The sequence below is a fragment of the Carcharodon carcharias genome, chromosome 4 (genome assembly GCF_017639515.1).
Source record: "Carcharodon carcharias isolate sCarCar2 chromosome 4, sCarCar2.pri, whole genome shotgun sequence".
NCBI classification, from domain to species: domain Eukaryota; kingdom Metazoa; phylum Chordata; class Chondrichthyes; order Lamniformes; family Lamnidae; genus Carcharodon; species Carcharodon carcharias.
Genome location: NC_054470.1, coordinates 100,619,091 through 100,646,530, shown reverse-complemented (window position 1 = coordinate 100,646,530; position 27,440 = coordinate 100,619,091). Strand labels below are relative to the sequence as shown.

Here is a 27,440-nt window from a genome sequence, read left to right as displayed (position 1 = left end):
CACACCTACTAACAAACTTTGGGAAATCTGGAATGATTCCACCCTTACAGTTTTACATAGCAGGTATAAAACCAATGAAATGTAAATAAACCAGCTGGAGTGTCAAAGCAGTCCAGAACCCACAGCAATGTTCACCCCCCTATCCTTGCAATGTTCAAACACCCCATCCCCTTCAACACTTGGCAATGTTCAGCCCCTCCCCTCCCAGAGGACAGTGCTCATCTCCTCCTGCTCCCTGGATAGTGCTCTTCTTCTCACAGCCCACTGAATACTGCTCACCCTCTCCTACCCCCCAGATAGTACTCAACCCCTCCCGATCATCGCCTCTCCCAATTCACCTTCCAGAATCCCTGGCTCCTTTCTGGCCAATGTCAGAAGAGTCAGCATAGCCAGAGAGGGGTGGGGCCTTGAGTATGTTCACATTTTCATGGGGAGGGGGCGCCAGGGAGGAGGTAAACATTGTCGGTGGGGGAACGGAGGTTGAATAATTTCAGGGATCTGAGAGGTCAGTGAACATTGTGTGGAGTGAGAGATGGGGGTGAACATTGTCAGTAGTGGGTGGGTGGGACGAACATTGTCAGGGTGAAGGTGGGCGAACATTGTCGGGGTGAGGGTGGGTGAGCGTTGTCAGAGTGAGGGTGGGTGAACATTGTCAGAGGAGTGGAGGGTGGGTGAACATTGTCAGAGGAGTGGAGGGTGGACAGTTTCAGGGGTTTGAGAAGACAGTGAACATTGTCGGCGTTAAGAGGGGGGTTAGCACTGTCAGTGAGGTGAGGCTATGTAGTTTTGGAGGTTGACAGCTCCATTTAAAACAATATTGGGATGGCAAGTGGCAGGTAATATTCTTGCCACACAAGTGTTAGGCAACGACCATCTCCAACAAGAGAGAATCTAACCATCAACCCTTGATGTTCAATGGCATTATCATCACTGAATCCCCCATTATCAACATCCTGGGGGTCACCATTGACCTGAAACTGAACTGGACTAGCCAGATAAATACTGTGGCTACAAGAGCAGGTCAGCGTCTAGGAATCCTGTGACAAGTAACTCACGTCCTGACTCCCCAAAGCCTGTTCACCATCTACAAGGCACAGGTCAGGATTGTGATGGAATACTTGCCTGGATGAGTGCAGCTCCATAAACACTCAAGAAACTTGACACTATCTAGGACAAAGCAGCCCACTTGATTGGCACGACATCCACAACCACTCACTCCCTCCACCACAGATGCACAATAGCAGCAGTGTGTAACATCTACAAGGCGCAGTGCAGGAATTCACCAAGTCTCCTTAGTCAGCACCGTCCAAACCCATGACTACTACCATCTAGAAGGACAAGGGCAGCAGATAGATGGGAATACCACCACCTGGAAGTTCCCCTGCAAGTCACTCACCATCCTGACTTGGAAATATATCTTTGTTCCTTCACTGACACTGGGTCAAAATCCTGGAACTCCCTTCCTGACAGCACTGTGGGTGTACCTACACCACAGGGACTGCAGCAGTTCAAGAAGGCAGCTCTCCACCATCTTTTCTGGGACAATCAGGGATGGGCAATAAATGCTGGCCTAGCCAGCGATGCCCACATCCTGTGAATGAATAAAAGAAATGTAAGCCAATGAGCTGAAGACAGGTCAGGGGCGTGTCTTCAGTTTATGATGAGAAAGCAGGAGGTTGGCGCATGGCTGTGCTGGATTTACATCCGACAATTTGTCTCTGGATTGTGTTCACCCCTGCATCCCTACCAGAGCTGACATCGGAAGTGCACAGGCTCCAGCGTAAAATGGTAAGTGGGCAGATTAAATCAGAGTCGGTGTCGGACACTCACTCTCTGGCACAGACTGGTAGATCTGGGCCCATGTCTCTGAAATTATTTGACACTAAGTACTGGTTACCACCATTTCATATTGAATGCTTCAAGCATTTATTTTGCTCCTTTGCTGAGGGATTGCCCTGTCCAGTTGTTTGATATACAAGCCTCATGTATTTTTCCCTTTAAAAATAACAGGGGAAGATTCTGCTATTTATGTCAAATTCATAAATCCATTCATTATATGTTTTTGAAACATTTGTTGAAAAACTTTGAAACATCTTTGCTATAAATATCTGCAGGGGTTTTTTCCCATTGAGAATAGAAATGTGGAAGTTCTAGAACTTAAAATAAAATCTGAGCTATCCAAGTCCACTGCATGTGCAGTATAAATTATGATCTGCTGTCTTAAATGAAAAAAATAAATATTTGGTCATAAATTATTCATCTTCCGAGGATACACCAGCCCTATACCCACTCACCAAGTGTTTGCAGCAATTACTCACCAGTACTTAATCTATAAATTACATGAATCCCTTGGGCATATGAAAAATCCATTTCAATAAAGAAATAATCATTTCTGACCAGGTTTAGCGAGACTGTGTTTCCTGACACAGCTGACTCGGACCTGATTAACTATTTTGCTAAATACCTGACCCTAAATTCTCTAAGACCAGAATTTTCTCGTAGTGCAGGGATGGGCCCTGCATGCTGACGCATAAAATGCCGCGCGGTGATGTCGGGCGTGTGTCCTGACGTCACTGCACGTTGTTGCGATCTTTCATTCGGCAGGCGCACACCAGAGGCGGCTGCGCGCCCACCAAACTGTCAAAGGCCTGTTAAGACCATGACTGAAACAATTAAACTAATTGACAGGGCTGCCCATTCAACCTTAAGATTGGCAGGCAGGTGAAGAGCCCAAGCTGCCATCACATTTTTCATGAGACCTCATTCACAGGCGGGATGAGGTTACATGAAGGGTTTATTAAATTAATAAATATTTTTCAAACATTTCATAAAAATGTCCCAGCTCATGTGACACTGTCACATGAGGGGACATGATTTTTTAAACTTTCCTTATTTTAAACTTTAAACCTGAACTTAATCTCCCTGAGGCAGTTCCATGCCTCAGGGAGATTTCTGCACTCTTTCGCACACATGCATGAAAGAGTGCAGGCCCCGACTCTCCCTCCTCCCCCCACCCGCACAGATAGCGCTGAGTGCTATGGGCCGTGTGTCACACTGGTCAGGCCTTAATTGGCCCGCTCACGTAAAATGGCAGCGCGGAGCCATGCGCTCCGACCGGCCTGCCCAATGGGGAGAAAATTCTTCCCTATCTCTCTGTCTGCTACTAATGTGCAAGGGAATGAAGTATATGCTCATTTGGCATCCATATATAAACTTTGATCAGAGTATAGAACCCAAACTGCCCTATCCTGCTTGTGCAGCACTAGCGAATGTGAAAATAAAAAAACAACAATTGGATATTAAGTAACTCAGATTCCATTTGCATTGTGATCCTTCTCTATAAGCAAATGGCAGCTCTTAGTGTACCAGAATGAATACTTACAGTCTTCCAAAATTTAATCCCACGGATTAAGAAGAGTTGTTCACTTTGGTATTTAGATAGTGATAAGCATCACATGAAAATGGAGGTCATTCTATCAAAGAGATTGATACTAAGAATGTAGATTCACCTCAGGTTCACCTTAGCTATCATAGAGTACGAAACCGCCTGGTACATTTATTCAGAACACCAGTTGTTGAATATTAATCATGTTCTCCACATCCTGCTACATAAAGCTTCCGTCTTCTGCTGGATTGAATGTCATCAACATTTGTGCGTTGTTTGAAAAAAAAAAGCTGGGTATCAAAATAGATATCCTACTTACAACTTTGTAAAGAAGATTATGAGTGCATCCAGTTTTGCTATTGTAAATAGAAGATTTACTTTAAACAGTAATTGCATTTTCTTACATAAGATTGAAGCTAGTACGATAATGTAGGAAGAATATAAGTTTCATGGCTCTGCATTAACATTCAACTTGGTCCTGTATCCACAGCTCAAGGGCTACCCCTGTTACACATACCATCTTCTTCATAACTTAACATCTACTGCATTTATAATGAGGTACCCGACTATGATTCTTCAAGTGCATTCTTTATCTTGTAGTTCAAACCAGTTTAATTACTTTCAGGCAAGGTTCAATATCTTATTCGTTATCCAGAAACTCTGTATAAAAGGATGCCACTCTTGCAGAAAAACCTATGCAACAGATCAAATTTAACCAATGGGTCTGCCAGGAAATGCAGATTTGGTAGTTGAGAATGACAATGACTGGAGTTAGCTTAATAAGAAGTGGTTGGGGATGATATAAGTCAGAGAAATTAATCAGAGATTTCATAAAATAGACAGACAAAAACATTAAAGCTAAAATAACCCTTTTAATGATATTGGGTCACCATCAGCCTCAGGGCATTTTTTTTGCAGTCAAAATTAAGCAACCATTAGATATGCACGCAACCTCCACACAGCCTGTAATGAGTACTTTCCATATGATGTTGCAAAGAGGCCACATTACAAGGGGATATTGTGGTAACATTGGATTTACTTATAAAATATTTAAGTTAAAAATTATGGCAGTTCTAAAAGGATTTACGCTTTGAAGCTCAATGTAGGGCTATATAAAGGAAGGAGGTAGATAGCTTTTGTATATGGGTTTTTTAGTTTTTATAGTGATAGTTTGGATAATGGAGGAGAAATACCAATATCATGGCTCTGTTTGCATTAACATTCAGCCTGAGACTGCATCAACAGCTAAAGGACATATCTTGTTACATTTGCCATCTTGTTACATTACTGCATGGTGGGTAATAGATGGGATGTCAGTGTTAGAGAATCATCCTTGGAGGCAAGTCAACCAATTCATCCCTCCTGCCCCACCTCCCACATTATGGGCAAAATTTGAAGGAGCATTCTGGAGCGGGCAAGATGGCAGGTGGGCCCGGAGAATCATGGCAGAAAACCTGTCCCATATTCAGTGAGAGGCGGGAAGGGCCGGACGCAGGAAACCTGCTTGCTGACAGTGGGAAAGAAATTAGTTAACTTATTAACTAGCCATTTGAAACTAATTATCTCTTGAGCCCACCAGGATCAAGGATTTAACTGAACTCGCCTGTTGAAAGCCAGCCTGTCATTCCAACAACCTCCCCTTACCCTCCCCCAACAGCACCCATCCCTCCCTGTGACATCCATCTGGCCCCACTTATCTCTCCCCACGGAGCCAGTATGATCCCTGATGAAGACCTCAGTTCATTACCAGCAATGACCACTGTGCCCAATGACACTGCTGGTAATGGAGAGCTGCCAGCCTCTGACTGACTGGCAATGTAATCAATTGTCTACCAATTAAGTATCGGCACCAGCAGACTGGAGGCAAAACTCCAGGGATCCGAGGCTGGCAGGTGGAGAGCGGGAGGCAGCAGCTGCAGGGATCCAAGGCTGGCAGGTGGAGAGCGGGTGGGAGCAGCTCCAGATCATTATCCAGACAGATACTGCTAGCTTGTAGGGAGTAGATGCCTGTCCGGGTGCCATGTAAATATGGTGCCCGGACGTGTCCATGATTTCCCCGCTACACAATTGGCCAGACCTCTTGCCTATGACTAATCAGCTGGCCCCCACATGATTACCGTGTGACCAGCCAGCCCGCCTCCAAGCAGAAGCCCCGGTCTCTTCCGGTCCCATCGTTGGGACACTCGCCGCTGCAACAGAATTCCACCCTGAGTTTAAAAATTAACACTAACTATTATGCCACAGCTGATGGTAAATGCTGAGCTGTTCAAATCCCAGAGGGAGACTTGAAACAACTGTCATAACCCGTTTTTGTAATTTGTATGTTTTGAGATGCGGGCTCTGAATTCAATACAAATAAGACCACCAAGTCTCAAGAGGCTTTTATAAAACTAAATTAAACATTTACTAATACAAGAAAGATTGTAAGCACATACATATGTCTACAAAATTACTATAATAACTACAAAAATCCCCTAATTAACCTGACTCCTAGTTATACCTCCGTTAAGGCAACAGTAAAACACATAGGGTGGAATTTTGCTGGAGCTGGTGGGGGCGGGCTCAGCGGGGCAGTAGGGAAGCTGATCGGCGCCATGATCGGCACCACACCGTGATTTCATGCTGTTGGGAAAATTAAGTCCTGCCCAGTGTGGAACGCAAGTGGCAGCACTCAGCGCTGTCTGTGTGGGCAAGGGGGAGGAGGGCCAGCGGGCCGAGCACGAGCTTTGTGCATGCGCATGAGTAAGCGCTACATAATCTCCCTGAGGCATGGAGCCAGCTCAGGGTGATGGAGAGATATAAAAAAATAAATAAATGAAATAAAAATGTAATGAAACATGTCACCTCTTTGTCACATGAGCAGGGACATGTTATTAATCAAAAATTAAAGTTTGTATTTTATTTTTATTTGCTTTAGGAAACCTCATCCCGCCCATGGATGAGGTTTCCAAAAGCATTCAAAGGCCGCTTGGCCTTTACACCTGCCGCCAACCATTAGGTTGGATGGGTAGTGAAAAATTTACGTTACTTGATTCCTTAATGGCCTTAACAGACCTTTTAATTAATACATGCTGCCAGCTCTGGCACGCACCTGCTGACCAAACTATTGACATCGGTACATACAGCTGATGTCAACGCGTGTCATTTCACGCTCGAGCAGGTGGGCATGCGCCTGCCCGCCGAGTGAAAATTCCTGCCCATAGATTTAAACAGACCCTGGCAAAGCACACTCCAGACAGTGGCAATCAAAATGAGTTTCTTTCAGCTCTGGATCCTTGCAGACAGCGGCTTGAGGCTTACAGGTTGGAGGCTTTAGACCTTAGAATCCCTCTACCTTTTTACAAAGAGCCTTCTCTTCCTTTATAAATATTTTCTTCTTTGAATGCAAATGTTCATTGTATCATTATGTCTTTTTATCTTTACCTCTTCTAATAATAAGATTCTTTTACAATACCCACTTTATTAGTAATCCTTGAGAAAAAAATACAAACGCACTGTTTCTGAGCTTCACCTGATTAGGTGTAATATTTCACTCTCTCTCTTTGAATCCAAGCTATACTAGGATGTGATGAGTGGCATCCCACAAGGGTCTATACTGGGGCCCCAACTTTTTACAATTTACAGCAATGACTTAGATGAGGGAAGTGAAAACACGGTAGCTAAATTTGCAGATGACACAAAGGTAGGTAGGAAACTATGTTGTGAAGAGGACATGAGGAGGTTGCAGATGGATATAGATTGGTTGAGTGAGTGGGCAAATGGAGTTTAAAGTGGGAAAATGTGAAGTTGTTCACTTTTGCAGGAAGAATAAAAAAGCAGAGTAATAATTAAACTGAGAATGGCTGCATAATTCTGAGGTGCAGAGGGATCTAGGTGTTCTAGTGTATGATTCACAAAAAGTTAATATTCAGGTACAGCAAATAATTAAGAAGGCTAATGGAATGCTAAACTTTATTATGAGAGGGATTGAACATAAAAGTACGGATATTATGCTTCAGTTATAAAGGGCATTGGTAAGACCGTGTTCAAATACTGTGTGCAGTTTTGGTCTCTTTATTTAAGGAAAGATGTAAACACATTGGAGGTAGTTCAAAGGAGGTTTACTATATTGATATAAAAACAAAAAAACTGCGGATGCTGGAAATCCAAAACAAAAACAAAAACAGAATTACCTGGAAAAACCCAGCAGGTCTGGCAGCATCGGCGGAGAAGAAAAGAGTTGACATTTCGAGTCCTCATGACCCTTCGACAGAACTTGAGTTCGAGTCCAAGAAAGAGTTCTTTCTTGGACTTGAACTCAAGTTCTGTCGAAGGGTCATGAGGACTCGAAACCTCAACTCTTTTCTTCTCAGCCGATGCCAGACCTGCTGGGTTTTTCCAGGTAATTCTGTTTTTGTTTACTATATTGATACCTGGAATGAGTGTGTTGTCTTATGGGAAAAGGTTGGACTGACTGGGCTTGCTTCCACTGGAGTTTAGAAGAGTGAGGGGTGATTTGATTGAAATATACAAGATCCTGCGCAGCCTTGACAAGGTGGACGTCGAAAGGATGTTTCCTCTTGTGTGTGAGTCCAGAACTAGGGACACTGTTTTAAAATTAGGGGTCGCACTTTTAGGCCAGAGATGAGGAGAATTTTTTTCTCTCAGATGATTGTGCAACTTTGGAATTCTCTGCCTCAGAAGGTGGTGGAGGCAGAGTCATTAACTACTTTTAAGGCAGAGATTGATTCCCTTGCCTAATAAGAATAAATCTAAGGTTATCGGGGTTAGGTGGGAATGTGGAAGTCAAAACACAAGCAAATCAGTCATAATCTTATTGAATGGCGGAGCAGGCTCGAGGGGCTGAAGGGTCTACTCCTGTTCCTATTTCTTATGCTCCCATGTTTAAAGAAAAAATGCAAGTTGCCCTCATATTTATCTAATTAACATTTCAAACTTACTTCTCTTCTATACATCAAAGCCTCTGGACCAGCTGGCTTTGATCCAATTAAGACAAACACACACATACAACTAAACTATTTTAAAATAATTTCCAATAACATTATAGACATTATTATATCTTCTTGACACTAACCTTTTCTAAAATACTGTCCAATGAAAACATTAGCACTTTTGTCACTAATATTGTATAGTACGAGACCATATATACAAATACAATGGGTCACTGGCCTCTCTCGATCCTGTACTAGATAACGTCATACATTTGTGTGCTTTCGGATATCTGGGGGTAAAACTGGGCATGCCAATAGTGCCTAACGGGCTCGTAGCACCATGCCAGTTTTTATTTTCTATTGATTTGGAAAATATTGGCAAGATTTTTCATTTCAAACTTAGTTAAAAAAGAGACAGAGAGACTAGGAAACAAGTCTCCAAAAAGAGTTATAGCTACCATTCTGTGAATTTCAGGGAAAAGGAGAGTATGATGAAAAATTGGCTGCTGCTTTGCTCTGGGCCCTGATGGTATCGGCCAATTTCAACCCCTCACTGTCTATTGAGCACTGAAGATAAATGATTTACTTTTTCAGCTCAGTTGTATTGCAGTATGCAAAATAGTCACCATGTTACCCTAATACCAGTGACTGCACATCTAACAAATTTATTGCAATGTGAAGGGCTGTGGGGCATTTCTCAGTGAGTTGACAATCTGCTATATAAATTCAAGCTATTTTCTCCATTCTTTACACAATAGATATCTTCTTGTTCATGCAGATCTAGATCACGCCCCTCTAAATCATGTTTTCTTGCATAACAAGTTTAGTATTAAGGCTCCCCTTAAAACCTGGCAATTAATCATAGTTGGCCTTTTGATGAATAGCATCCTCATCTACACCATTTGTTCTAGTCAAGTGGTCTCAATGCAGAGAGTATGAGTGCAGAAGAGAGCACTACAAATTTCTAAAATTTACATTTTTCTAGGCCATCAGAGCGTGTGAATATTGAGGAGAGAGAATTTGGTTAATGTCGATTCCATCTGTCTCACAATCCTTTTCCGTAAATAAGCAATTAACAACTTTAATTTGTTGAGGGCTTAATATATCAGAAGGAATATTTATAGTCATCCAAAATGTAATTACGCAGATTAAAATACATTGTTTACTTTGATATTTAGATGGTATAAACACCAAAACGGAGGTCATTTTGTCAAATAAATTACCCCTAGAAAAGCAGGTTGTTGAGATCGCCTTAGATTCAATCTGTTCACTTAGATATCATAGAATTGAAAATGATGTAGCATATTTACTTAGAACATCAGTTGTTGAATTTTAATTGGGTTTGCCCTATCCGGCCACATCCTCTGCAGAAGTGAATGTTATCAGCATCTATACATTATTTGAAACATAATTCAGCTCTATAATTAACTGTCAGCAGTATTGTGCCACAAATAATGAAAAAACAAAGGATTTATCTCTGCTGCTCTACAAACACTGTTTATTCTAAAGCACAGTGTAGTATGTTCAGAGTGGTCTGAAATTGAAACTGTTTATTGGTACCACTCTGGTTAAGCAGTTTGGGATTTTTTTTTATATTAAACGTGCCACAGAAGTGCAAGTTGTTATCGAAATTGTCTTGCATAATATCTAATGAAAGTGTTAATGCATCGATTTGTAATTGCTTTGTTCCAGTACTTTAGTATAAATTAGAGTAGTACCCTCCGGGTGGGCAAAGAACAGAAAGCTTGTCAGGAAGGCTTCAGCTGAATATATAATGGAGAGGGATCTAGGATTGATTTGGTTGATCAGATAACATTGCCCTCCCTCAATTTACTTTAGGACCATTGTCTTGTCTGCTCCCCATCTCCAGCCCAGCACCTTTATGAATTGTAAAGGCCTCTTCCTCGATGTGCAGCACGTTTGTGAGCACAGGGAGTGCATCACACAGGTCTGTGTCCAGTATCCTGGCAGCAGTCGTGACTGCTTCATCCTGTACCAATTCTATGTGTCACATTTATCCCACTCAGGCCATCAAATTACAGGCTGGCTTCTGGCGACTGTTACCCGCTCCGAGTACAGCTTATGTCTCCTGCAGGAAACTGGGCACATTTGCACAACTGTTGAGAGCACAATGAGAGCCATATAGCTAAAAAAAACAGGCACAACTGAACATTTAGCTTGCTGAAACAATGCTTCAACTGCCGGGTCAAGTCTGGAGGAGTTTTGCCGTACACCCCAAAATGACTGTTCAGGTTTTTGATTGTCTGCTGCACGCACTATAACTTTGCCATCATGAGGAATAAACCATTCATATCACCTGAGCAGCAAGAAGTGCAGCTAGAGCAGGAGGAGGTGCGTGATGAGAAGGAGGAGGAACATGAAGAGGGGGAGACACTGCCAGTGGCTCTAACTGCCCAAGCTCTCAGAGAGTATTTCATCAAAGAGGGCTTCACCCAAACCATCCCAATCCTCATTTCGCCAACAGTCCAAAAACCCTTAGCACCATTCAGTTACCTTCCTTCATTATAGCCATATGTGTCTTCCCCATACTGCACTACAAATGTAAACACTAACACCAAATCCAGAACAAAAAATAAATAAACAACTCAATCTCACCTTTTATCTAACAGGAAACAGAAATAATTATGATGTCTTGACACAAATTGGAACTGGATTCTTCCATGCTCTGAACCTTAGTCAGTAGGCTGACTGGCTGGCTGCCCAGTGCACTTGGCATTTCCTGTTATATGCCTTTCAGCATTCTTCAGTAGGCCAGACCCTCGAGATCAGCATTGAGGCCTCTGTCGGAGAACTAGTATGCAATTTTGCTCACCATGAGCTTTGGAGACCCATCCCTCTGCCCGAGTGAACGTCTGTGCACTTGTGGCCTGTGATTCATCACATAAAGATCTTTTCTCAAGCACGACCTGTAAATTACACATGGTGTCAGTATCTAAATTGACACTTTGAGGTTTAAGTGATGTTGCATCATCAGGAAGGCTGGCCTTGCCTCCCTGAAGCGGCAGAGCTATGTCCAAGCCTTCACACCTTGAAATAAAAGAGAGGGACAAATGTCAGCTGGAAGTGTAAAGGGAGATTAGGGAGCAAGAAATGGATGGTGAAAACAGCCCTCAGTTTGTTATCGCAGAGTGTGAACAGTGAAATGGATGTGAGAAGAGAGGTAGAGGACACAAGATGTAAAGAGACCCTATGCAATATCTCCTCTGGTGTTGCCACTTACCAAGGCCATGATTTCCATCATACACACAACCCCCCCCCCCCCCCCCCCCCACCCACCCCCCCCCCCCCCCCCCCCCACACACACACACACACACACACACACACACGCACACACACACGCGCACACACACACGCGCACACACACACACGCGCACACACACACGCGCACACACACACACGATAATAGGCTTTCTTTGAAGGAGAATAGGGCGTGCAGGCAAACTCAGCCTTCACCACGAGAAGACTACCAGCTGTGGTGACCTCCCCCTATAAGAAGGAAGGAAGTGTGTTAGAGACGGTATGGTGAGGTGCTTTGAGAATGTCTCTATCATGATGGAATAAATAGGAATTTAATGCTCCTCCAAGAGGTAAGTTAGGTAGTGGGGTGGTAGCCATGTGATCGAGTAGAAGAGTACAAGGTGGAGACCCCACCTCTCTCCATTTGCTAGTGGCCTTCCCGCTCTCAGCGAGGAATCCAGCAAGATATTAGAACGGTGTGATAACGATACCATCCAAAAATATCTCTCGCAACATAAACTGCCAGATCTGCTGAGTATTTCCAGCATTTTCTGCTTACATTTTAGATTTCTAGCACCCACAATATCTTGCATTTGTGTCTATGTAAACTGGGAATGGGTCCAACATGGGCAAGACAAAACCCAAAGGGGAAACTGGGATGGGAGTTCTAGTGATACTGTGTTGGCACTGAGTATTCTAACCATCCACTCAAGTGAATTTTTAGTCATATTGGTGAACAATATGCATACATCTGTGTTTAGGTTCTGAATGAAAGGGACCCAATTTGCTCAGTGAGTATGTCTGCTTTGAAGAACTGGAAGAATTTATCCACCAAAAGTTATTAGCAAGGAACACTAATTGAGTTTAGATCATCAACAGATGACCAGGTTTTGCTGCAACAATATGATATATGATAATCATATTACACTCAGCATAGTAGAACAGCAGGTTGAAACATTTGGTATGTGTGCTTGGTTGAGGAGCCGGTGGTGTGAAACCACCATCTGTGGGATTATGAATACACAGCTCCAAGTCAAAATCATCTCAAAATAAAAATACTATAAAATTATTGCAGAGCCATTTTACATAATGATGTACCAGTTGGAATCTTGTGATGTTGGAAGTGATATATTAGCACGGTTAGAGGATTGGCTAACAGGAAACAGAGAGTCAGGATAAATGGATCATTTCAGGTTGGCAAACTGTAATGAGTGTAACAAGGATCAGTGTTGGGATCTCAACAATTTACAATCTACATGAATGACTTGGACAGAGGGACCGACTGTATTGTAGCCAAATTTGCTGACAATACAAAGATAGATAGGAAAGCAAGTTGTGAGGAGGACACAAAGGTTGGAATCTTCCAGCAGCCCGTCCTCGCTGTGGCAAGTGCCCCCATGGTGAGCCTTTGAAATCTCCATTCATATTGGCATGACCGGAAAATCCTGCCGATGTGAGGGACTAGAAAATTCCGGCCAAAGTGTCTTCAAAGGAATATAGATAGGTTAAGCAAGTGGATGAAAATTTGGCAGATGGAGTATAATATGGGAAAATGTGAGGTTGTCCACTTTGACAGAAAGAATAGAAAAGCAAAATATTATTTAAATGGAAGGAGACTGCAGAATGCTATGGTACAGAGGGATCTGGGTGTCCTTGTGCATAAATCATAAAAAGTTAGCATGCGGCTACAGCAAGTAACTAGGAAGGCAAATAGAATGTTTGACTTTATTGCAAGGGGGATGGAGTATAAAAGTAGGGAAGTCTTGCTACATCTGTACATGGCATTGTTGAGACCCGCCTGAAGTTCTATGTACAGTTTTGGTCTTAAGAAGAGATGACTTGCATTAGAAGCAGTTTAGAGAAGGTTCCCGGGGTTGATTCCTGGGATGAAGGGGTTGCCTTTTGAGGAAAGGCTGAGCAGGTTAGGTCTATACTCATTGGATGTTTAGAAGAATGAAAAGTGACCTTGTTGAAACATATAAGATTCTGAGGGAGTTTCATAGGGGAGATACAGAGAGAATGTTTCCCCTCATGGGTGAATCTAGAATTAGGGGACACAATTTAAAAATAAGGGATCTCCCATTTAAGATGGAGCTGAAGTGGAATTTCTTTTCTGAGGCTTGTGAGTCTTTGGAATTCTTTTCCCCAGAGAGCTGTGGAGGCCATGTCATTGAATATATTCAAGGCTGAGTTAGACAGATTTTTTGATCTACAAGGGAATCAAGAGTTATGGGGATGGGGGGAGGAAAGTGGAGTTAAGGCCACAATCAGATCAGCCAGGATATCACTGAATGGTGGAGCAGGCTCGATGTGACATATGACCTACTCCTGCTCCTGTTTCTCCTGCTCTTATGATCATATCATGTCGGTTTGAAGTGTACCGAAAGAAAATAATCACCTTATATCTTATAGGAAACTTAGATCCTAAACAGTAAACAGGTATGGTAACTTAGTGGTTATGTTCCCTGACCAGAGTCCAAATCTCACCCTGATAGTTTGACCACTGAAATAATTTAAAATGTAAGAAGATGGTACCAATAAAAGTGACCACAAAGCTGCTGCCATAAAACCCCATTGGTTCATTTAGGGAAAGAAGCCTGCTAACCTCACTCAGTCTGGCGACATGTGACCACTTGGTAATATCAAAAATCATCACAATGGACTTCAGTGATTTAAATAGACAACACAGGGCAACTAGGGATCCTAGAATCTTACAGTACAGGAGGTGGTAATTTGGACCTTCCTGTATTTACCAACTCTTAAAGAACTACCCAAATAGTCTCACTCCCAGTTCTGGCCCGATAGACTTTTTTTTCCTTTCCAAGTGTATATCCAATTCCCACTTGGGAGTTATCATTGAATGTGCTGTCACCACCCTTTCAGGCAGTGCAATCTAGATCATAACATCTCACCTCACACAATTCTTTTGACAGTTTTCTTAAATCTGTGTCTTTTGGTCACTGATCTTTCTTTCAATGGAAAGAATTTCTCCTTATTTACTCCATCAAAAGAGATCCTGATTTTGAGCATCTCTATGAAATCTCCCCTTAACTTTCTCTGCTCTAAGGAGAAAAGTTCCAGCCCTTAAATCTCCTCACATGGCTGAGGAATGGAGGAAATTTAGGCAGTTTGTAGATGTGGACCCCAACCCACCTGATTTCCAATATATCCTATGTCTAGGCAATCCAGTGCAACTGGGCAGAATTCTCCCCCCATCGTGGGGGGGTGGGGAGTTCAGGAGCAGGCGCGCCTCTGATCGGCGCCCTGCCACCATTTTACATGGACAGGCCAATTAAGGCCCACCCAGCATGATGTCTACCAGGACCCCTGTGCAGGCGGTGGGGGGATTCCCTGAGCCGAGAGTGTGCTCTTTAGCGCATGTGCGTGAAAGAGCATAGTCAACTCCTTGAGGCTAAGTGCTGCCTCAGGGAGATTGGGACCAAATTTAAAAATGCTAAAAATAGAAAAATAAACTTTCCCTGACATATCAAGAACAAAGAACAAAGAAAAGTACAGCACAGGAACAGGCCCTTCAGCCCTCTAAGCCTGCGCCAATCATATTGCCCATAAACTAAAACATTTTGCACTTCCGGGGTCCGTATCCCTCTATTCCCATCCTATTCATGTATTTGTCAAGCAGCCTCTTAAACACCACTATAGTACCTGCTTCCACCACCTCCTCTGACAGTGAATTCCAGACACTCACTACCCTCTGCGTAAAAAACTTGCCCCGCACATCTCCTCTGTAGTTTTCTCCTCTCACCTTAAATCTATCTCCCCTAGTAATTGACTCTTCCACCCTGGGAAAAAGCTTCTGACTATCTACTCTGTCCATGCCACTCATAATTTTGTAAACTTCTATCAAGTCGCCCCTCAATCTCCGTCGCTCTAGTGAGAACAATCCAAGTTTCTCCAACCTCTACTCATAGCTAAAAACCTCCAAACCAGGCAGCATCCTGGTAAACCTCCTCTGCACCCTATCCAATGCCTCCATATCCTTATGGTAATGTGGCGACCAGAATTGCACGCAACATTCCAAGTGTGGCCTAACCAAGGTTCTGTACAGCTGCAGCATGACTTCCCAGCTTTTATACTCAATACCCTGCCAATGAAGGCAAGCATCCATATGCCTTCCTGACTACTTTATCCACCTGTGTTGCCACTTTCGGTGACCTGTGGACCTGTACACCCGGATCCCTCTGCCCGTCTATGCCCTTAAGGGTTCTGCCATTTACCGCATAATTCTTGCCTGTATTAGACCCTCCGAAATGCATTAACTCACATTTGTCCGGATTAAACTTCATCTGCCATTTCTCTGCCCGAGTCTCCAACTGATCTATATCCCATTGTATCCTTTGACATTCCTCTTCACTATCTGCAACTCCTCCAACCTTAGTGTCATCTGCAAACTTACTAATTAGCCCAGTTACATTTTCCTCCAAATCACTTATGTATACTACAAACAGCAAAGGTCCCAGCACTGATCCCTGCGGAACTCCACTAGTCACAGCTCTCCATTCAGAAAAGCACCCTTCCACCGTTACCCTCTGTCTTCTGTGACCAAGCCAATTCTGTATCCATCTTGCCAGCTCACCTCTGATCCCGTGCGACTTTACCTTCTGTACCAATCTGCCATGAGGGACCTTGTCAAAGGCCTTAATGAAATCCACGTATATAACATCCACTGCCCTTCCATCGTCGATCATATTTGTCACTTCCTCAAAAAACTCGATCAAGTTAGTGAGACACGACCTCCCCTTCACAAAACCATGCTGCCTCTCACTAATATGCCCATTTGCTTCCAAATGGTAGTAAATCCTGTCACATGAGTTGGCACATGTCCATCACTTATATTGAATTTTTAAAAACCTACATGAAACCTCATCCCGTCACGGATGAGGTTTCATGGTTTCTCCGAAGCCCGCCAGGGCTCCCGGCTTGCCCGCCAACCTTAAGGTTGGACAGGCAGGTCCTTTAATGACTGCAATCACTTGGTCAATGGCCTCAATAGGCCATTGCCAGGTTAGCGGGCACACAGCTGATTTGACTGCGCCCCCGCCGACCTCAAAATTGAAATGACGCAGGGTGATGTTGGGTGTTCCGCCCGATGTCATCCCTCATCATTTTACACGCCGGCGAGCGTGTCCCACCCCCACCCTGCACGCCGACCCGGAACTCCTGCCCCCTGTTATGTCGTCATTTTATTTTTAGGAACACACTATGGGTTGAATGGAGAACTAGCATGGGATGCTCAAAAGATTAATTTTTTTTTCAGGGATCTGTTTGGTTCCCTTTTTTTATGAATGGGATTTAAATGTGTCATTCTTAATTCCTTGCTTATTACAAATGCAAAATAGGAGCCAATTAGCATGTTTTGTACACAGTGGAATCATCAGACACTTTTCCACACTCGAGAACCACTTTTAAATGCCTGGTGGACATGGAGATCATTTAAAAATCTTGTTTTAATTTTGGTTGGTAAGACATTATTAGGTTAGCATATATCAGTTTTATTTCACATACATTTAGTCAATAAGATTTACAGCCACGTGGGACTGATGTTTATTACATTTTAGATAAAACTGAGAGAAAAGAGTTCAATTTACATTTTACTACATTTGCAGTCTTTGGACCACATTTACAGGTAATTACTTGAAGGTTGTACATGACGCATCATATTGAGATGTATTAACCTCTGACACATAGGGCAGGATTTTGGGATTTGGTTCGGGACCCTGACACCTTGGGCAAGTGAGGGCCCTGACCCCTGTTTGTGTGGGAACAGTCACCCAGTCGTGATTTTCCCTGAATTGGTCAAATAGTTGTCAGAGGGCCACTCAGTTAAGGATGGCGGGTAGGTGTTTGAAGCTAGAGGGCCAGGAGGAGGCCATACAGCTTGGAAGGAGCTGCAGCCTTCTTTTGCAGGTTGATGTACCCTCTGAGCAACTTTTAGAACTTTTAAACTAAAAAATGACCACAGCTGCCAGACCACCATCATGGAGGGAGAACCCCTCCACGGAACGGCCTGGAGCCGCAGCTAGGTGGGCATCAGAGCCTTAAAACTTGCCTGGAGTACTGACACCCCTCGGATCTGCCTTTGGGAAGTTGCCTTCAGGCAGATGGCCTGTTCCTCATGCGACAGCGGACCCACAGGCTGACTGAAAAATTCCCTCAATTGGACATTAACTTACCTGAGTTGGTTACTTGTCTGCAAGCAGCGAGTAGCCTTTCCACCTCCGACTCCATCTCTGGAAAATGGTCAAGGGCGGGATGGTGTCAACAAACCAGCATGGGCCAGAGGCATGAATTTTCACGCCCACATACCTCCGTGCTTGCCCCTGAAAATTCTGCAGTGGAATTTCTTCTCTCAGAGCATAGCGAACCTTTTGAATTTCTGCCCCAGAGGGTTGTGAATGCTCAGTCAACAACTAACAAGTCAAGGCTGAGATTGGTAGACTTTTGGAGACCTTGGAGTTCAGGGAATATGAGAATAGGGAGGGAAAATGGAGGTAGTGTAAAAGTTCAGCCATGATCTTACTGAATGGCAGAGGAAGGTTGAAGGGCAATATGGCCTACTCCTGATCCCGTTCTTACGTTTTTATGATGAACTCTTTGGGATATTTCATGTCTGCTGAAATCAAATCAGCCAACCTCATTGCTTTTAATGCCATGAATGCATGAAGTGGACAGGGATGCAGGATTCAGGATCCTGTCCACGTTTTCAAATTAGGTTCACCTGATTTACCCCTGTTTATTGGACAAGCTAATTTATTCCCCTGTCTAAATCCACCCCAGTTCATGATGTACCAACCGCTCCAACAAGACATTTCATTCATCCTATCAGATATCCTGAAGCCTTCCCTGAACGAATTGTAGTTCTTATGTTGCAAAAGAAGCATTCCAACAGCAATTTAATTTGTTAATGTTAGGAATTCCAATAGACCCTAACTCTCTCATAGAAATATTGATAATCTCTTTAAAAATTCTAAAGGCAACTGATAAATCTGTGGCACGATTGAATTAGATAGTATATTCCTTTAATTGAGAGTCAAAAGATAAGTCTATTTTAAGTCTCCTAATCAATAACTAACCTGTTTAGACAACAGGAGCAAAAAAAGGAAGGATCTTAGAGAAAAGGAGGAATTTATACAGGTATCAGCCTTTAAGCAGGGGCAGGGTGTGTTGTAAGCCTTCCAAATGCATAAGGCCTAGAGGATTTTAACTGCTGGACTTCATTAGAAAATGATTGGCAGACAGCCCACCCAATCACATTGGTGGTGGGCAGCTGCCTATATGTAGGGCAGGATTTCCAGTGGGCCTGCAAGAAGCAAATGTGCCTCTCCAGGAGATATTCCATTCATGTCACTGAGATTGATCTCTGCATATCCTGGTAATAACTCCATCTGGAAGATGAGTGAGACACTAATTTATGATCCATCTGTGAAGGGGACATCTCTTTGCAAAAGTTGGGAAAAAGATGCTAAACCAGGACATTCAACAGACCTGGAGAGGCAGCAGACAAGTGCCCTCCCAAGAACTGCATTCAATGCAGAAAGGGGTGCAAAAGACCTGACCAGAGCTGCAAGATTAAGTACAAGTCTTCATATTTTCATTTGTCTGCAGTACTCCTGGCAACAGCACTATCCTGGCTCCCAGCACCAACAGCCTGAACACTTGCTTCCCCTGAAACACACCGTTTTCCATTAATCACAGTTAATTGTACCAACAACACTTTTCATTTCAAACAACAAATATTAATGGCATGCTGTTCTCACCTGGTAGCAGTTGGAAAACTTTGAACTGTTCTGATGATTCCTTTCCAACTTTACCATCTTTCTTTCCTTTGAACCTCTCCCCATCGTGCTCTTACCTTACTTCTTCTCCCTCCCTGCATGAACACTATATGAAGAAGCCCCACATATATATACGTCCCCTCGCCACTCACTAAAACTCTCCCTCGCTTTCTTCAAGAAGACAAAATTGGTCACAACAAAAGTGGGAGGTGGAAGACCAGGGGAGGGGCAAGACCAGGGGAGGGGCAGCTAACATCTAGATCCTTAGTGGGAGATAGCAGGGTGAGTGAGTGTGGCATTCTGTTGCAGGGTAATCAGCACTCTATAATCTACCATGAAGCATCTAGTCAATTCCATGGACTTCTCACCAGAAGCCAGTGTCACCAACATCTGGAGCTTTGGTCGATGCTTAAACATCTGCCAAGCAGACTCTGTGCTTGATGATAGCCCTGGTGAGAATCTAGCTCCCGACCTCTCTCTCTCCTCTATTAAGACTCTCCTTAAAATCTAACGCTTTGACCAATGTTTTGGTCACATCTCCTGGGGACTATTTTAATCGATCTTGTCAGTTGTGGTACTGTTGATATGGAGTGCAATGTTGTTTTTACACCCCATCCAATTTTACACTCCATTGAAATGATCTTGACTGGAATGTAAAATCCACGTTCCTCCTGATTCCATGGGGTTCCCACCTGACAATTTAGGTTAAAATGATCCCCCAAATGTACCTTGGTGCAAAATGTTGTTTGATAACAGCCCTGCAAAGCTCCTCAATATGTCTTATGCCAGTAAAGATGCTACATAAATACAGATTGTTGTTTGTGGATCCGTGGCACTGGTCATGCCTCGTCTGTGTGGGCATGATAGGATTGGGGAGGAGTGTCCAACAAGCCAGGAGTGGAGGGGATAGCACCTTGTCTCTCAACAGCCATGCCCTGACAGATGTAGTAGTGGGTCGATGTTTGGCTGTCGCACACTGAAGGAATCATGACAGTAGCTATGAACCTCACACAGCCCGACATTATTCAATGATGGTTATCACTGACCAGCTGCACCTTGATGAAATGAAATCTTTTCCTGTTATCAAATGCGTCTAGTTAGTTTTCTGCTGCCTTGGTGGCTATGCGTGTGTAGTCCTTGATTCCACTCTGAACACAGGGAAGCTAATGGCTCAGGCTAATCCCAGAGCCTGTCCATTAGCCTGTTGACATCCATTGGGAAGACTCTTGTCAATTTTGGACCTGGTAGAGGGCAATGGTGAAGTTTTCAATGTACAAGAGGGAAAGTTGTGGGAAATGTTTCCTGTGGCACCCTGAAAAGAATCTGAGGCAAAGGAGTTAAGGGTGATGGTCACTTTTACTGCTACAGGCAAACTATCTGTCCCAGCAGACAGTACTTCTTTTTGCAGGAGGCTACAGAGGCCTATGACAGCGTGCCTGGAAAGTTAGCCTCCTCATACACTGTTCCTCAGACAAATCTAGGAAACTCATTATGGTCCTGTGTACCTTATGGGATGGAGGAGGCCTTCTTCAAACAACCACGTCCACCACCACCAGCAACCCATCCCAGGGCTCACCTCTTGCCTTCTAAGAGGCACAACAGCTCATTGTGGCAGGGATTCTGTTCTTCCTCTTCGAGCAACCAAATCAAAGTAGCAAGAATAGTGCCCATCATAAGCTATGAAGTTATTGAGGGTGTGTATGCAGAATAATGCAGAACGAAAAGCAGTGTCCAGGGCAAAATCCTCTGGGGGAAATCCAAAAATGCAATAGCAAACTGATATTTTTTAAAATTCTTTCACGGGATGTCAGCATCGCTGGTTAGATCACTATTTATTGCCCACCCCTAATTGCCCTCAAGAAGGTGGTGGTGAGTCGCCTTCTTGAACATCTGCAGTCCATGTGATGTAAATACACCCACAATGCTGTTAGGGGTGGAGTTCCAGGATTCAATGCAGAAAAACATCCAGAGTATAATCAGACAAAAAATCCACAACGTTAATTTGTCCTTTAAAGCAGTGAACATCTGTGATACATACAACTTGAAAATGCAATATCTCTGCTGCCCTTGTCCTTCTAAGCATAGAGGTTCAGAATTTGAAAGGTGCTGTCGAAGGAACCTTGTTGAGTTGCTGCAGTGCATCATGTAGCTGGTACACACTGTTACCCTGGTGAATTTTTCAATGTACAACAGAGGGAAAGTTGTGGGAAATGTCCCCAGTGACACCCTGGAAAGAGCCTCAGGCAAAGGAGTTAAGGGCGGTGGTCACTTACTGCTACAGGCAAACAGGATAATATTTGTAATTCCTTAATTGGTTTGGTATTGGTGAATCTTAATGTTACGAGTATGAGAAGCACTTTGAATTCAGGAATTAGTAAATGCTGTCCCTGTAAGACCATAAGATGTAGGAGCAGAAATAAGCCATTTGGCCCAAGTCTGCTCCGCCATTCAATGAGATCATGGCTGATCTGATAATCCTCAAATCCACTTTCCTGCCTTTTCCCCATAATCCTTGATTCCCTTCCTGATTAAAAATCTGTCTATCTCAGCCTTGAATATACTTAATGACCCAGCCTCAACAGCCCCCTGTGGTAAAGAATTCCACAGATTGTCTGAAGAGAAGAAATTCCTCCTTATCTGTGTTTTAAATGGATGACCCCTTACTCTGAGACTATGCCCTCTGGTCCTAGGCTCTCCCACAAGGGGAAACAACCTCTCAGCAACTACCCTGTCAAGCCCCCTAAGAATCTTATATGTTTCAATCAGGTCACCTCTCATTCTTCTAAACTCCAATGAGTACAGGCCCAACCTACTCAACCTCTCCTCATGAGAAAATCCCTCCATACCCGGGATCAACCTCGTGAACCTTCTCAGGATTGCCGCCAATGCCAGTATATCTTTCCATAGATAAGGGGACCAAAATTGTTCACAGTATTCTAGGTGTGGCCTAACTAGTGCATTGTATAGTTTTAGCAAGACTTCGCTATTTTTATACTCCATTCCCTTTGAAATAAAGGCCAACAGAGAGGTAGCATGCTGTGTCGCTGGTACGCTAGAGGTCTTCAGTAATTGGTGGGGACCACAGGGGCTAGGGTACATCATCACCCCCGGAAATTACATTTTGGTTTAGTTCTGTAAGTTTCCTCTCATGGCTTTTTACACGAGTGGCTGCCACCCCTCAATGATTTTTAGTTCAATTTTTTGATATACCCTCAGCAATCTGCCAAATGTTGTGTAACTTAAGTTGAGCACTATTTTGAGCACTGTCAAAAGAATAAAAAGAGAGACAGCTTACAGCCATGATGGAGGGACTGAATATTTAAGTGGTTGCTTTGTTCTGAATGGTGTTGAGCTTCTTGAGTATGATTTGAGGTTTTAAGTGCTCCTTTAAACCCTTTGGAAACCAAGGGAAGAATTTTCCTGTCGGTGAGCGGGGGCGGGGCACGCTCACCGACATGTAAAATAATGCAGGATGACATCAGGTGGAACTCCCGATGTCACCCCGCATCATTTCCATTTTCAGGTCAGCAGGGGCGCAGCCGAGTCAGCTGTGCGCCCGGCAACCTGTCAACAGCCTATTGAGGCCATTGAGAAACTAATTAAAATCATTAAGGGACCTGCCCGTCCAACATTAGGGCTGGCAGGCAGGCCGGGAGCCCTGGCAGGCTTCAGAAAAAGCATGAAACCTCATCCACAGGCGGGATGAAATTTCATGAGCGTATTTAAATTTTTAATAAAGGTTTCAAAAAATAAGTTATGGACATGTCCCAACTCGTGACAGTGTCAGGGAAATTTTTCTATCATTCGTATTACAATTTTTAATTTGGAGCCAATCTCCCTGAGGCAGCACTTAGCCTCAGGGAGATCCGTGCGCATGCACAAAAGAGCGCACTCCTGGCTGAGGGAATCCCCGCCATCTGCACAGGGAGTGCGTAGTGCTTCCTGGCGGATGTCACACTGGGTGGGCCATAATTGGCCCGCTCATGTAAAATGGCAGCGCACCCCCAATTGAGGGCGCCGATCGGAGGTGCACCCACTTCGCACTTCCCCCCTTCCCCCCAATGGGGGTAAAATTTTTCCCTAACACAGCCAGGTTTTACTTAGCGGGTTTGGCACTGGATCTCTGGTTTATGTGTGTTACAATGTACCCAGGTTCCTAACAATACCTAACTCCAATACTAACGTCATCACAAGAATTTTGTTTGCTTCCCATCAGGGTCTCATAGCAAAAATGTGAGAGTAAGATAGTAATTTACATACTTTCTGTGTTGCTGTGTATCTTATTTATCTCAGAGCAACAGAGAGATGACTTGAGTACTAAATCCAAACAGTGCATTTACAGAACTTTAAAACATCTTAACTTACAGGAGCTTCAACACGTACATGTTCACACCTCAGCACCCAGATCCTTTCTGGAGCATTCCCTGTGTGGTGTCAGTATTTAGCCCGTGAGCTCCACCCACAGGCTTAAGCAATGAAACAAGTGCACAAGAATCAGTCATCAGGCTAATCAAACACAGATGTACAGTTCATTGAGCACTGCAGGTATGGATCAAGCAGAAATGAGGTGCTCAGTCTCCTGATTCAGTTTTAACTACTTTTGCCCTGTTCTCACTGGGCATGAGTTAAAATCACCTCCGTAGTCATGGGTGCAGAGATATTGCATTTTCAAGTTGTAAGTCTCACATATGTTCATTACTTTAGAGGACAAATGAACTTTGTGGATTTTTTTCCTCCTGGTTTCACCTCTCTGGATGTTTTTCTACATTAAATGCACTGCATAAATTCAAATTACTGTTGGGTAAACAATCTTTTAAAAATTTGCACACCTGCATCAAGCCTTAATTTTATTCCACAATACGCTGTTGTGCAAATAGGACAAATAAATTGGATTCGCTGATTGTATAAAGTGACTTTATAAAGTAGTGGGTCATAGCGTCAAAAGCATTTACATTTTAATAAAATCAGTTTAAGTGAAAGAGGCATGGGTTCCTGAGAGCGAAACAGTTTACAGCAGGGATCCTATTTTTTTATTGCACTTTTCAATTGAAATCGAAGCTTGCAATTTGTCCCATTTCGTATCTGGGTTCAACTGGCTTCAGCAAAAGCAAAGGGGAATTATAAAATGAAAATGCTGTTTCAGGAAGATTTTCAACCAAAAGGATCTAATGCCTATTGATTCCTTATCTTGTAAATATACTTAGGGTTAAATTAAATGTTTAATTAAAGTATGTGAACAAAACATATCAAAATGTATTAACTGATTGCCATAAGCATTCAAAGGATATATGGTGGTGCATTAGCTTTCCAATATGTCCAAAGTGGTCTCTATTGCCTGCTAACATCCATTAAATTGTAATAGTGTGAATCCCATTGTTGCTCTGAAAATACCTTTGATGACACAGCAAATTGATGGGGAGAACTGCAGAGTGTTAATAGTATGTTAATTATGTTGTTAAGATACACACATGAAGGTCATTGTTTAATAAGTACTCAAAGCACTTTCAAAGCGAGACTGACCTCCTCGTAAGCTTGCTCCTGGGCCTGGCCAAGATGGCTATCAACATGTGTCATGAAGAGATATTAATGTCTGTAATGTTATTAGAAATTATGTTTAAATTGGAATTGTCATAGGGTCTGTGTCTATGTGTGTGTTTGTGTGCAGCTTAACTGGATTAAAGCCAGCTAGTCTGGCTGGTTTGGTGTATATTAGTCTGAGATATTAATTAGATAAACATAAGGAGAAACAAGATAAAGTACATTTGCATTTGTTGAATAAACTATTCAAAAGAATGGGTAAAATCTTGCACCTAGTTGGAAGACACCAAGCAATGTGTTTATATTAGTAATAAAATTGGTGGAATGAAAGGATTATTGTTAGGAGCGGTAAAATTTAACAAAAACACCTAGTAATACAATGTAAAATCTACATTCAAAGGGGAAGCTAGGTAAAAACCAAAAGGAGTTTGTATATATGAGTCAGAGACATTTAAGATCTAACCAGCCTGTAAGCCTATAACAGTGCAAAGAAACCAAATTGCAAGGGACCTAATTTTGAATTTGTGAGGTCAAATGGGCTTTGCCTGGTGTCTGTTTAAAGTCTATGGGCTATTGTTGCCTTGCGGAAGATTGCCTGGGAGTGATTAATTTGGGGATTTGTTTATAAGTTTTTATGGTAGTAATTTGTAGAGATGTGTACATGTTTAATTAGTTCAGTTAATAAATGTTTAATTTAGTTTTATATAAAAAACCTCTTGAGGCTTGGTGGTTTTATTCCTGAATTCAGAGCTGCACCTCAAACATACCAATTGAAAATATAGGTTATGGCAGTTGTTAAAAGGTTCCCTCTGGGATTTGAACAACTCAGCCTTTACCAATTGCTCCTCTGGGATTTGAACAACTCAGCCTTTACCAATTGCTGTGTCATAACAATTGGGAGCTCGTCTGGGATAATATTTGTAATTATTGATTGGTTTGGTAATGGTGAATCTTAAGGCTATGAGTACGTTTTCAGACTAGTATGTCCATAAGCAGTCTCTTTTTGTACTCTTTTAAGCAAAACAAAATCAACAAATTAAACTAAAAATCAATGAGGGATGACATCCACTGGTGGGGAGTTCAGGAGTTGGTAAAGGCTAGCCCTGGAGAGGTAGCACATGGTGTCCGCTGGTACACTAGAGGCCTTTTGTGATTGGTGGGCACCACAGGGGCTGGGGTGCATCATCACCCCCAGAAATGACATTTTGGTTTAGTTTTGTAAGTTTCCTTTCGTGTTTTTGTTTTAGTTACAGTGCCCACCAGTGGCTGTCACCCCTCATTGATATTTAGTTTAATCCATTGATTTTGTTTTGCTTAAAAGAGTACAAAGGGAGACTGCTTACGGCCGTACTAGTCTGAAAATGCCCTATCTCATCTCATCCAGAAAACTAAGCAGACTCAGGCATGGTTTGTACTTGAACAGGAGACCGCCTGGAATACCCATTAGACCCATTTGTGGCTCAGTTAGTAGTATACTTCTCTTTGAATTACAAGGTTCTGCTTCAAGACACACTCCTGGGTTGGAGCACAAAAACAAAAAGTCAAGGCTGATGCTCCAAAGCAGTTCTGAAGGAATGCTGTGCTGCCTTTCAGATGAGATGTTAAAATGAAGGCCTTGCCTGCTATATAAATGTCAGTCTACAAAGAGAGACTGCTGGAACACAGGGTTGGTACGTAGGAAACAGACATATCTAATGCTGCATTTTGTGAATAAACCTATTATCAAGAAAAGTATTCGCTTTTAGTTTCATACTTTACTGACCGGTTTGGGATTGGATTAACAGAGTTGTTCTGGGTGAAGCATTAAGATGGGCCAAATGGTCTCCATCATCTTTAAGTACCTTGAGATCTTCACCTTAAAATAACTGTACCATCAGCCTGCTCACAGTAGTTGATTTGAAGCACCGTCCGAGTGTCTTGTGTAAACAAAGCAATAAATCCCTATTCTGTTGTGTCATATCAGTCCTATGGTGTTTGACGTTGTGTATGGTTTTGGTTTATGAATGTCAAGACTCTCTCGTCAAGCATGAAATTTTGGGAATTATGTCATCTTAGCAGCTTCAAACTTCCTGAGACACAATTGTAATTCGCCTTGAGTAAAGTTCCATCATTTCCCATTTGATGGATGTAGTATAGACAGAATCTCTTAGCGATGACCTGCGGTTATTTTCTCAATTGTAATTTATCATTTATCTGATCAAATTTCTTGCCACCAATGACTCTGTCATGGGTTAAAAAGACTGAATTGGAAGGCATCGTAATTCACGACATTTTTGCCATTTCAACGCATGAATAAAATGTTAAAATACAGCTCATTTGAACTATTTCATAAATCTGAAGATATTTTTTGTTTCCTATATCCCTTTATTGTCACAGTTATTGGAATACTTTCAAGTCGTTTAAGTATGGCAAGTGCAGAAGATGCCATTGTGAAGAAAAAAGTGACATACAACTCAATATAAATATCTTGGAGACTATTATAATTTAATTAAGTCTGCACATGTAAAAGGCAGCTTGACATATTTTTGATTAAAA

The 27,440-nt window shown here is 42.8% G+C and overlaps 1 protein-coding gene across 1 annotated transcript in view; it reads left to right on the top strand.

Moving 5' to 3' along the window:
* The window catches only part of chrna8 (cholinergic receptor, nicotinic, alpha 8), a 266,096-nt gene that overhangs the window by 222,417 nt on the left and 16,239 nt on the right, over positions 1 to 27,440 (top strand). The gene's annotated exons all lie outside the window — the stretch shown is intronic.